Source organism: Vanessa atalanta, chromosome 8 (genome assembly GCF_905147765.1).
Source record: "Vanessa atalanta chromosome 8, ilVanAtal1.2, whole genome shotgun sequence".
NCBI classification, from domain to species: Eukaryota; Metazoa; Arthropoda; class Insecta; order Lepidoptera; family Nymphalidae; genus Vanessa; species Vanessa atalanta.
The window spans coordinates 469,088-483,280 of record NC_061878.1 but is presented as its reverse complement, the minus strand read 5'-3'; positions in this window follow the sequence as shown (position 1 = coordinate 483,280).

Below are 14,193 nucleotides of genomic sequence, written 5' to 3'. Positions count from 1 at the left end.
AAATAATGTTATGTATCTAATGGCTGTAATTACACTGGGTCACTCAACCTTCACGGTACAACAAGATAGATGAATATATACATATAATTATAGAGATCACATGTATATTCATCTATCTTTAATTTTCCTGCTTGATTTATTAACGTGTTAATATTATAAAGGACAAAAACCATATGAATGAGAAGAAACAGAAAACTGATATGTCAGTTGTCTACAAAGTTCATGGAAGCCAATCTTTCACTTTCACAATTTGTCAGGGTTGCCACTGTACAATAACATAATATTTCTTTTGTTAACACGCTCACTATATTTATTTTGATACTAATATCATCATATCTTTAACCTGTTCTGTAATTACGTATTCATAAAAGTTCCAGTTCTGCTAGATTTCTAAAGACACCTCTTGTATTCAAATTTCAGTAAGTCTTTTCTTGGTTTTAACTAACTTGGTTTAATCTATTTTCTTGGTTGCTAACGTTATAATTGTTGTTTAAATAATAACATAATTTATACCTTAATATCACAACAGACACTCTTATTGATTACGCTGGTTAACTCATGAAATTACTTTTTTAATCGCGTGAATTCTCTCCATGTTTAGAAAAGTTTTATTTTTTAGGTTACATATAAACGTTCTAATCTCGAAATATTTTTTCTCATCGCGCCAAATGTTTCTGATTATACCCTGGACCACAAACAAAATGCAATTAAAAATGTAATCCACGGAATGAGGAACTGACAACTGTTAACGCCATCAAAGCAGACAGTTCCTGTAAAACAAGGTCGTGTGGCAATCCTATTTCAGTCAGTATTTCCCGTCCATATAATACTTTAAAATATGGGGAAGGTCTAGAAAGCCCGGTTTTTCTCCTTTTTCTACGCTCGACGGATGTCATTAGGCACCAATGCCAACTTTCATCTTTTTCTGTGACGACGTGTTTCTGTAACATAACACTCATTGGTCTGTTTCGTACATAACTATCTGGTAGTTATTTTTATTTATTACTTGAAATAACTTATTAGTATTGCAGATATGTCGAGCTTGCTAATAAAGATCCATACTTGGTTATATTAATTTATGGAAAAACGCTGGATGAGTTTTTAGTCGACTCTTATTGGAAATACTGCAAATTCACATCGGTTGTTCTGCTCGATTTAAATCGAAGTATTTTTATTTTTGACGCTGATTTACGATGTTTTTCAATGATCTAATGGAGTTGACGGAGAGATCGCTATCTCCGATCTTCGGTGAGAGCGTATTTCTCAATCAAGGATACACATATATTTTGTACCTTTAACTGAAGATGGATAGCTTCTTTCCTCGCATCTATCCAAGCATTTGTTTTCCGATAGCAAATTATTTCATTTTATAGTGTTATTTCTAAGACCTTTTTAAGCTAAGTTCCCTGTTATTCAGAAAAGTATCCAATGATTTTTTTTTGTAATAGGTAGGCGGATCGGCAATTGGGCCACCCGATGTGAAGTAGTCACAACCGTCCATCGATTGACGCTGGCAGAAACCACTCCTTACTTTTCCAATGCGCCACCAACCTAGTGCCTGTATTTAATCTGGCTCAGCCACCCTTCAACTATTTACTTGCTTTCTCATACTAAATTTCATAATTTTAAACTTAAATGTATGTTGAACGCTTACGCGTTTGTATGTTATCCTACTATTCATATAAAGTTGAAACGTTTTTGTTCTTTGAGTCTAACAGATATAACAAAACTTGTATTGAAGGTTTATAGATCAGGGGATATCTACAGTCTAAGTATGTATAAGTCTACAAACTATTTCTGACGTTTATAAATATAACACAGTTGCCATTAATACGGTGAAACAAATCGGAAACACTTTAGATTGATTTATTTGTCACACAATTTTAATACAATGAAAATAAATAGTACTTACTAGCCGAACCGGCGGCTTTACTTGCGCGAATTTTATAAAAAATACCTATAGGCTCCTCGAGTGGTGAATTAAAAAGTGGTCTATGTCCTTGCCCAGGACTCAAACTATATCCATACTAAATTACAAACTAATTCGTTTCAACGGCTTAAGCATAAAGTGGTAAAAGACAAGATACTTTCGCATTTATAATATTTAGACTATGGATGTTGAAGCATAATCCGTAAAAAAGAATTGACAGTCGCTGACACTTTGCAATTTAGGCCAGTAAGAGTTATAATATGATGTTCAAACTAAAATAAAAAATACATTTAAAAGTTTTCGTAAGATCTTCGTTACACCAGAACAGGATAAAGTAGTTAAACTAATATAAGGTAACTTTTTGCGTTTATATTTTATAATAAACAAGCTCTAGACTACCGTAACCACCCGAAGAAAATTAAAAATATATAAAGTAAGTAGCAAAACTTAGTACTTTACGTTTCTCTCTCAACTCTTGCGCAGCTGTTTCTACTAATTTTATTCTCACTCACCTGACCCAATAAGGACATTCAATAATTACCTGTGAAGTTACTGTGTTGCAATTATTTCTCTATCTTTAATTTTTTTACGCCCAACGAAAAGTTCCACTAACTCTCGGAAGTGTCAGTGTCTGCGCTTCAGAAGCTTAGGAAGCACTACCAGATGTTAAATAATGAAAAACTTTTCCTTCGTCTCTATCAGATATTTTTTAATGCAATAATAAACATTACCTGGAATAGAAAAAAATAATTTGACTTTAATTATTTTCAATTGTGGATTTTCTTTTGATTCTTGACCGATTTTTAAATAGCTCTATAACGAATTCTTTACCTACTATTCTTTGCAAACGGTTTAATAATTGTATCCAAAAGACATTCCTTTTAATCCATTGGATTAAGTTGACGTATCGAATATTCTGGGTACTATACAAAGTGAAATTAATTTTATACACTAATCCCGACAAGTTTTAACTTGAGCGCAAATACATTTATAACCACAGTGCAAAAGTGAGTCAATAATTGTAATAATAAATATAGATTGTCATCCTTTCAATGATCATTGAACAAGATTTCAAGCGTATTCACTTGGCCATAATTAAATTAAATAAAAAATCAACGAGTTACAAGTTTAAAATAATAACACATTTGTTAAAAAGTTCTTATTAATATGATTATATTTGATACAATAACGAATGACTCAGTTCTGAACCTGTATTATAATACATCTAAAGTTTACTACGTGATAAAATCTACCGCGACTTGGAATTCTTAAAATATTAATCTTGATTATTAAATTAAAATCGAATGAAGTTGAAGACACTGTGCAAAAACCCATTAAAAAAAAGATGAAAAAACTTTTCTTACTGCACACACATTGTCTCTAGCCTCTGATCCATACAATTTAAACAATATATTGATAGATCAGTTAAACTATTTATAATCTTCTTATACAATACAGTTCAGTTGCGAACTGAATAAGTTTCCTTTCATAAATAATCGTCACAGACGCTGTCTGCAACTCTGTATCCGAGTCGTCGCGTCGGGCGGCCAGCCGACCGTAGCATTGTATGATATAATTAACGTCAAGTTTCTTTAAAAAACGATACATTTATTATAAATGCATTACACTTACTAATATACATTGAAATGAAAAGCTTTTAATATTCGTTTCAATTTAAGAACAATAACTCGTGATAATACAAGATAGCATAATATAGCTATCCTTGTCTACGTGACATGAGAAAAGTTAAAGCCGTGTTGACTCCAATAGAGTAGAAAAAAGCAACCCCATCTCAAATTAAATAAGTCGTAAGAGACAATAACATTTAGTATTTCAAACTGAGATGATGGTGGGTAATAACCCAACCAAAATAAAAGAGACCGGCCGTATAAGTCTGCCAAGTATATTTTTTGCAGTTGTATAAAATACACCAAGCTTATCCTAAATAGACGGGGCGGTCAAACAAAAAAATATAACAAAGAGATTGTATTTTTTCAATTGATCAAATTAGCTTAGTTGTTAACAAATACAATACCGGCACCACAAATGTAATAAATAAAAAAATACACAATTAATGCGTAACATTTCAGCACAGAAATATTTCACACACATTTATTTCTATATAAAATAAGCGATACATTCTTAGTGGACAAATCACTTCACGTTTAATACCAAATAGTTTGAATGTAATATTACTACTACGTAATATCGATAGAAAATCGATATTTTATTTCGAATATGATTTAAGAACCGAGTATAGATTCATCTGCGAGACGAATCGACTCTGATTGCTGATCTATTTAAATCTATAGCTTTTTTTAATATCCATGTTATTTTATAATCTCAAAATTATAGATTTTATTGCATCTCGCATAGAGTCGAAAATAATATGATATTAGTATAAAACGTGATCAAATGTGTCGATTATATTGATATTACAATATTTTGATTGAAAATATCCTAAATAGTTTAAATTTTACGTTACGTACTAATACACAAGGTAAATAAATATATAATATTTTTATAATAATTAATTGAAATTACAATACATTAAAATTTCAATAAGCAAATAACGGAGTTGAATAACTAATAATAATACAGAAAGCCTTCATACTCAATAGATGCAGAATTGTCTGTAAATTCTTATTCAATGATTAGGTAATCCCAACAGTTTCTGTTTGGACAAAATCCCGTGAAAACGAAAAAGAAACTGTATACAACAAGAGCAATGAGAAAGTTAAATAAAAATAAAATAATGACTGAAAGAAAATAAAATTTGAATAAAAGCGCGGACGCCAAACTCTATAGACCCAGAATAATAATAATCACAAGAAACAAAAATAAAGTCATAAATAAATAAATGAATAAATATTGGACAACATTACTCTGATCCCAATGTAAGTAGCTAAAGCACTTGTGTTATGGAAAATCAGAAGTAACGACGGCACCACAAACACCCAGACCAGAGACAATCGACTCAGCCGGGAATCGGTGTACACACTACTCGACCACGGAGGTCGTCTCAAAGAATATGTTATAATAGTATGACGAAAACAACTTTTGGTAATCCATACCAGTTAGACAGCGAGCGGTGAAAATATGACATTAGATAATAAAGTATAGACAACATCTAATACTGTACGACAAAGTACTTTATATATTTCCTAATATGCTGTCCGGTCTATTTATAAACTCGGAGCTCGATTCGGGAAGTTTTTATTTAAGTCGATATACTTACAGTTGCTTCACAATATGTTTACAGCAGCGTTATGTATACTCACAATAAATATAGATCTTTTTAAAAGAAACGGTGACATTATAATATAGACACGACGAGGTAATCAATAACACCTAGTTTCCGTTTCCACAAACTTAATACATCTCTTCTAGCGCACGGTATTCGTTTCTACAATAAGATTCCACAGTTATTTTTAACTTGGTTTATTAAAAAATTTAAAGTTGCTGTCGTATTACTCAATACAATATTATATTGAAGAATTAAATAAAAAGCGTGGACTCAGTTTTTATTCATTTCTAGGCTGGATATGTAAAAAAAAAAAATACTTTACTGACATACTCTGTAATTAAAATGGTGGACAAGAGCAACTACTGACTTTCTTGCCGTTTCTTCTCGGTAGAATCTACTTTACATTTAATTCAACACTATAAAATGACGAGTCAAAGGTGTTTTTATGAGCCTACTTGAATAGAGATTTTTTTTATTTAATAAATAAATGAATAAACAATAGTTATTCGAATGTCAACAAGTTATAATAATTACTTCCCGAGCACTAAATCCTCCTTGACGCGTCTTATTGCTAAAACTGTAAATATAAAAAAAAAGAAAACTATAAAATAAATTCGAAATTTAAAAATCACCTGCATCAAATCTCTTAACGGTATTTTTTATTTACGATATATTCACTGTAAATTCAAGGCGTAAATAATGTTTCAATTCGCCGGCCAGTCAATATCTCTATATTTTTTGTGTCACGCCATTTTTAATCGTATTTTTGAAAGCTGTGGGTTTAATCGAAAAAAAATGCGATTGAAAAATAATAAAATTTCAAATCGTTCGATTCGTATGTCAATGTCATTTGTCCACCATTTTTAGGTTAATAGAGCGTACCCTTTACTTTTAACTTGTACGCATCGCTAGTCGGATTAAGCTAATCGATGTGGACAGGTTTATATCACAATATCGATTATAAATTTATAAGTTAAAGTATGAATACTATTAAAATATATAAATTGTACCTTACAAAAAATGGGATACTTTTTGGAATTACATTTGAATCAATCGTACGTTCATTGACAAATCTATCATAAAAACATTAAGGATAGAATTTAATGTAAATATCAATTAAACCTAAGGCTTCATTTAAATTATACATGAATTGACAATAATATTTGAAAAAGGGGAAAAATTGTTTGTCTGTATGTAAGGAGAAAGTTTCGGGAACTTATGATCGAACTCTAAAAAAAATTGCTTTTGTAGAAAGCTCTGTTATTTCTGAATGCTATAGGGTATAAATTATATTGATATTATATTATTTTCTTTGCTAATAAATTGACAGGGCGGGTCCATAGCCTAAAAATATCTAATATATTAAATACATTTTTCCGAAAGAATACCAATAGCTAATATAGGTATACCCCTAATTGTTGGAGTAAGCTGGTTTATGCAAACTAGTTTAAGTAAACGAATCACGAATCGGCTAATTCTTTGGCTAGTACCAGACTGGAATTGTCTATGGGTCATTTGCAGAAATCCCTTCTGCGGTTCTCACTATCCATGTTGAGATAGGGTTCTCACATTGCCGGAACCACACCATTAAGAAGAAATCTATCGATATAAATCGATATATATATTTACGATAAAATAACTTTATTAGTTGTGGTATAGGTTTCATAAACTTACTCATGCGGTTACTCTGGTAAAATGATAGCGTGTATTGAGAGTGGCAATCGAACCGTAAGAGATAGTAAACAGGGGTCTCCTAGTCTATTAGCGAGTTTTCAATCAGCGTAACGTACTTATTTATTTCATAGAGGATGATGGTTCTAAAGCTACCATTCACTATTGAAAACTAACCATTTGCCAAATTGTTTTTTAAATTTGGCAATGGCTTTTTATAATAGCACTAATATGTTTTATTTGGATAGAAAATAAAAATATATGTTGATTACTTTAGGTTAAAACATAATCATTTTATTATGAGCGATTATTTTCAAAAGAGTTGAAAGCAAGTTACCCTATTGTATGAAAGGAAGATATATTGGCGTGTGTTTCATTCAGCCCGCTGATTGTACGAGGCCGTTAGTATAAAGGCTAGCTAGGCTGTTAATTAAAAGACTAATTTAGCTAGTTACCTGCGACATGTACATTAATCAATTTATATAAATAACTTAAATACAAATTAAGAAAAAATATAAAAGAACGTTTTACTATAATTATAAATAATCTATGTATAGGTACCTACCTAACTATACAGTCGTGGCGTAAGTATATAAAAGAACAAAATCTTAGGATTATATGACTTCAAATTACAAACAATTAAATATACTTAAATAGTACAAATTGTTATAACTACAAGACAGAAATGATCTTTTCAAAATAGCGTCAATAACAGAATTATTTTAACAAGCTCTTTCCCTGGGGCACTAGAAAATCCAGTATAAGGACAGGTTGTAGTTACACTGCTTCTGTTAGTGTGTAAATTTTATATTTATTCATTAACAAACCACTTAATAAACAATATGGACGCAAATAAGCATGTTAAGCCACAAAATCGAATAAAATATAGTTTTATATATAGTAATGTCGGTAATCGACTTAAAGAACATTTGAACTGATATGATAGACGGTAATAATAGTAATAGTAATTCACTGTCTATTATTTTACGGTAATAAGACCTTGCATTGCCTGCCGAATGTCGATACGAACAGACAAATTATCACTGGCTACATGCCAGCGTATGCAGCAGTCAGTAGAGCCGCCTACCGTGCTTAGACTTTGTAATTATGACTTGGTACGTTGCGGAGCCTAAAGGCTTCAATTAACTGTTAAATGCTTAGAATAGTTTAGTCATTTGTAAAAAATACATTGGTAAAGAAGGCATATTATTCGATACAAGATTAAATAAATTATAAAAAAGCGTGGAGTGAATGCTTGTTGACTTCCAGGCATTTCCAGGTATTTAACTAATATGACTGTATTTTTAGATGTTGAACAAGAGTAACTACTAAGTTTCTTGCCGGTTCTTCTTGGTAGAGTCTACATTCCGAAGTAAAGCTACCACCGGGGTAACTTTACTTAAAATAGTTTGTTAAATGACGATTCAAAAGTGCTTGTAAAAGCCTACTTGAATAAAGTATATTTTGATTTTTTGAGAATATGGTAGTACAACTAAATATCGGTAAAGTTTTCAATGGAGAATATATTTTTGGGCACACGATTGTTTTTTTTTTTCTAGTAGCTAGCTTAAAACTGTGCAAATCCCTAGGAACTTGGTTCAAACCCTAGGTCGAGCCAATAAAAAGGTGTTTTTCTGTCGAAAATTTCTTAACCCTAGGTCTGGAAGTTGACAATGCGTACACTTATATGTCTTGGGAAGCACGTAAATGCTCCTAAACTCATTCCGGTCGTGTCGGCCTTACTCTCATAATCCGATCCGGATTATAAGAGTAACGGAATAAAGAGTACACTTTGGTATAAAACAATTTACAAAGAAGCATATATTCAATTTAAATATAAATATCCAGTCTTCTTATATTATGAATATAAAAATAATTAATTGTTTACACAAAATTTCGTGTCTATACTCTTAAGCGTTAGGAGTTAAGCCAATGCTGAGATCAAGTCAAGCTTACATAAAAATGTATTGCCATCGAAACATAACCAATGTGTAAAACTTCAGATCCATAGAAGTTGTTCCAATTCAGCCTGCAAGATCTCACCCAAACAAGCATCGCAAGTGATATAAAAGCTTTAATACATTCAACATGTACGAATATTTTTTATCAATGTTGTTTTTCATTTGGAACATAGTAATGATATAATTAAAAGATTGAACACTCAGAGAAAGTAATAGCTGCAATTTCCTGAGCGACGCGTGTCGTGCGCCTGCGCAGCCCAACTAGACTGGAAACAAACATTATAATTCCATCTGTCACAATTTTTTTATAAAAAAGTGTTTAATTGTAATTTATAAATGGAACTTTTCTTTTTAATTTCGAATGACGCGTCATTGATGAGTCACCTTCGTGGTTGTATTCGGGGATTTTTTTCGATTACGTCTAACAGACGTGTTTTCCGCGCCATGATGAATCTTTTCGATTTTGTTTTTATTTCCAGGCAACATTTTAATCTTAATTTTAAAATTATTGATAACTATACAAAATATATTCATTGAAGTGTATTCGGGGATTTTCTTTGGGATTCAATTAATTTCATACAAATCTACGTGTACCTACGTGTGTAATTATTATACTGGATAATGAAAATTGCCAATTTCAAAATCTATCAGTTCTGCTTTGAAAAACCTGCGTCAGATAGCTCGTTCTTTAACAAAGGTTTATGTATGCATTGTAAGCTATAAACACAACTCTCAGTAGAGCAGTAAACATAAACGTCAATCAATCTAGCAAACTGCAGGCAAGTATATGCGAGATAAATATCGCAGGTCATGATATGAGACATGATATGATACACTTATAAGTATAAAGTAATTGGAATGTTTCAAGAATATATCCACCATACTAATATAGAGGTCACAAACAGAAATAAAAAAGTTACTCTAAGTTCTCTAAATCAGTTTTAATTTAAAAATATCTTGTTAATATCCCCTAGCCAAGCCAAGGCCTTCTCTTTACGCCGCGACGGTGCACTCTACGCTGACTGCACTGCTGCACTTCTGGTTGGTGAATTTCTTCTGACAGAGGCAGAATTGTTGTTCATATTTTTGTTCCACCGCTAATACATATTAAGCTCGTGAAAGATCAACGGCTTGAACCCGCAATTTTCAAATTAAGTTTAACATGTTCTAGCCACTGGACCATGTTGTCAGAAACATCGCAAACAATAGAATTTCTTATTATACACGACATTAATATAGACACGTATAGATATTTTAAAGGACAAAAGAAAAAAGACAGAGTTGCAATATAAATTATATGATTAATCTTATTTTATTTAAATTTACTGAAATAGCTTGTATTACTTTCATTTACATTATCCATAATCTACTTATAAAACTATTCTAGATCAATGACATTATATAAAACTGGAATGTTCATGATTGTAATGCAGATTGAGATGAAGAAATGCGGTCTCAGTAGGTCGGCTAATCTGCATCATGCCCGTGTAATCATAGTCAATCAAATACGTGGTACATATGGAAATGATCAGAGTAGTCTCAGAGCTAATCCAGAGCTCAAAAAATAATTTCTGTTTGGTACAGTTATCCGAACGTTTGTAACTAACCTTTTTGCTTAGTTAAACATTAAGTACACATTCATTCGTATATCACATATATATAAATTAAATAAATCTACACTACAAAATATAGATTTATTTTAATTTCAACCAAATAATACACCACGTAATTTAGTTTTATTTACAAAGTTCCGATAACAGCATCCTCAAAATTCAAAACGCCATTCTTTTACGAATCCATAATGAATATCATGTATTCTCTTTGAGTGAGCCCGTCTGGGTGGGTAAGACGAACTCATAAGATTTTCTACTGCCAAACAGCATTACTTAGTAGGTATAATTCGGTTCCGGTTTGAAGGGTGAGTGACCCAGTGTAACTGGCTACAGGGGACATAACATCTTAGTTTCCGAGGTAAATGGCGCATTGGCTATGTAAGAAATCGTTAAAATATCCAATGTCTATGGCCCATTTACGCAACCGCTTACCTATCTCATAAAAATAAGATTATTCAATCTTTTTACCAATGATTGAATTGAATTGTAAAATTCGATGTTAATTTTTTTTTTAGTCTTTACTCTTCTTGTGGGATAGGTTATAGTTTGAAACATCATCAAATCATTACATCCCATGAGTATTGCTATAGATTCACAATTTATATTTAATAAGCAATCGTGGCATGAGTTAAAAGATTATATATTCCCTTCATATAATTATAATAAACAGAAGAAAATGCAAAAATGAGACCGTCTACTAACTTGTAAGTATACAAAAAACGGTGCGTGTACTTAGGCGCGTGAGAAGTTTTACTTCATCGGAGTAATTTTAATCAGAATAATCGGTAAGGAATATATCATATTGGTAGAAAGTAGTAAAATTGTCTATGTCTGAAATTCATTAATGTCTATCATATTTGGCAATAGAGTATAGACAGTAAATCAGAAGGCTATAATATAGTAGGGTACATGCCGGGGGACTCTGTAGTAACAGTTTTAATATTGCGACTTTTTATATCTTTTTATATCTACGCGGCCCGAAAACCACTGCGCTATTGACGCTTGACAATAAACATAATCTACTTATTAACAACTGAATACTTATTAATAATAAAAATAGAAGTAAATTAACCTTTTATACCACTACTATTCCACTCACTTACAAATTTAAACTTTAATAAAATAATAATTATAAAATAAGACAAGGTGTGAAGTTGTCTATTTCGAACGACTTTACTCCTAAGTGGCGGTTTAGCAAGGAACTTCATCGTGTAGTTTTCAAGTCATCATCATATTTTTCTCATATTTTTTTCATAACAAAGGAAAAGAAGTATAACTTCTTACTATAAAATGTATATTCGTATCAAAAGCGTCGTGTTGATACTTAAAACTACATAAAAAGGCGAGCTATCGTGTTCCTGGCACTTGAATAGAAATCAAATATTACGTATGCACATGTTCACTTTGTTTTTGTTATTTTTTTGTACCGTAGTATGTAAAAATATCTTAAAGCGTGAATACAATTTCACCGACTGAAATTTCACCAAAACCGAAGAAAGTCAACGTTATAATCGCGTGACGCATGCACTAAGACTCTATTCGTGCTACAGAGTTTATACAATCGAACATAATTATAGAAAAAAAATGAACTGGTTTTGACTATTCTGTTTTTTAGAAAAAAAAAATCCATAAATTAATTTAACGACACTACCCGCTACACTGGCAACATAGTCGGTAATATAAGCCGTTCGACACTAATTATACAGTTTTGTACTTAGAAACTTTGTTTTCAATAAATTTTATGTTTTGGATAAATAATAATATTTGAAAAAGGAAGAGAAATGATAAAGTAAAAATAGTGTTCAACTCAACTTTAAATTGCGACTTGTACCTACGCAGGATATATTAATAGCGCACAGGCACAGGGACTCTCTCCAAATCCATACTCCATTGGAGCAGCTTGGCAGAATGGCTCCGAATCTTCTTCTTTGTAAATATCCTAATATTTAAAGGTTTCTTATCAGACGCTTTTCGCCCTATCCTCTTGCGTTTATTTAAATATCTTGTCAAATGTATATTTAAAACAACCGGTTCAGACTGCGAAGTGGTAACGGCAAATTTAATTAGCAGAAAACGTTTAAATTAATATGTTATTTATGATAAGGATTACTGTGCGACGACGAAATTAGCCTAAATGTGCCGATTATTTTTTTCATTTTTTTATGCATTGATTTTGTTGATAGGTATCAATAATCTTATCGCTTACTTTCCTAAATATTTTTTGCGGTCTAAAAATTTAGCATCAATGAAATCAAATACATCAAACTTAGACGGAATGGGCGCACTTTCGCCATTCTGACGGAGGACGCGGGTCTGCTTATCGTCCATATCCGACAGAATTTCCAAGGTTGCAAAGAGGGTCACAAGAGAGTCGCTCAAGGATATATATTGCTGCATTTTGTGGATAGCCACACTCGTGTGAACTAAATTATCACTCGGAATACAGCTTTAATTTTTAATATTTGATAACGAATTAATTTCTTGATTTATTTAAATGTAGAAGGTAAAGTTATACCACTCGTATTCTCTATAGAATATTTTTATAAAGGATCCTTGATAGCTTTTTTTAGTAGGTATGCGGACGGGCAAATGTATCTCTCGGAGATATTGGTCACTGCAAGAAATATTAATCATTCCTTGCATCGCCAGTGCGCTTTCAACATGGAGAGCTAAGATGTCATATCTCTGGAGGTTCCAGTTACCTGTACTTGCTCACTCATCTTGCAAACCGGACTCAACGATACTAAAGTTATCGCTGTTTGGCGGTAACCTAAAAAGCTAGTCAACAATCCTATACAACAGCACATCATATTATTATATAGATATAAAATCAACAAAAAGAGGCATTCATATACATATAAAGCAAATTTTATTAATAATATATGATTGATAAAGGTGATACAAATAAATATTTTTGATTTTAATACAGTATCCTTCATTAAGATAACACACAACTTAATGGCTAATAATTAATTACCTATATGATTTAATTTAGAAATGGAGATTTATGTTTAAATGGAATTAAATTAAATAAACGAATTAATGATTAACAACAGTACACAAACAACATAGCCAGACCATTATAAAGCTTTAAGGTAAAAAGCTTTATCTAGCTACGTTTAAATAAAAAAAATATCCGTACTACATTACTATGTAATTGATCACATATTACTATTGTATTCTTGATTCTTGAGCATGGATGTGGATGGATTTAGAGGTAGGGGACGATAAAAGAAAAGATGGATGGATTGTGTGAAAGACGATATGATTAGAAAGAATGATACTTATGAGATGACGCCAGACAGAGAAGTATGGAAGAAGAAGACATGCTGCGTCGACCCCAAATAAAATTGGAATAAGGGCAAGAAGATGTCGAAGACTGTTATATTCCTAAGATAATTAAAATTATTGAACAATAAATCCAACCATACACAAATTTCAATTATTTTTTTCTCCTAAATGATGTCAAAAGCCGCCTAAACTACCTGTAATTCCTATAATTGCGGATAAATAATTTAATTTATGGTATAATTTACACTACAAGGTAATAGTTGTCTAGTATCTCTCTATTCAAATACAAATTCTTTTTACATATTGTAGATTATCATTAGAAGTACACGAATACACCAACAGAAGTTTTAATTTGGACAAGTTGTCATACAATACATTAGGCGGAAAAATTAAAAAATAAAACTAAATAAAATACTTTTTCCATGTTTAGGATTTTTATCTTATTTAAATATTTAAAGTATAAGGATTATTTTGTTATTC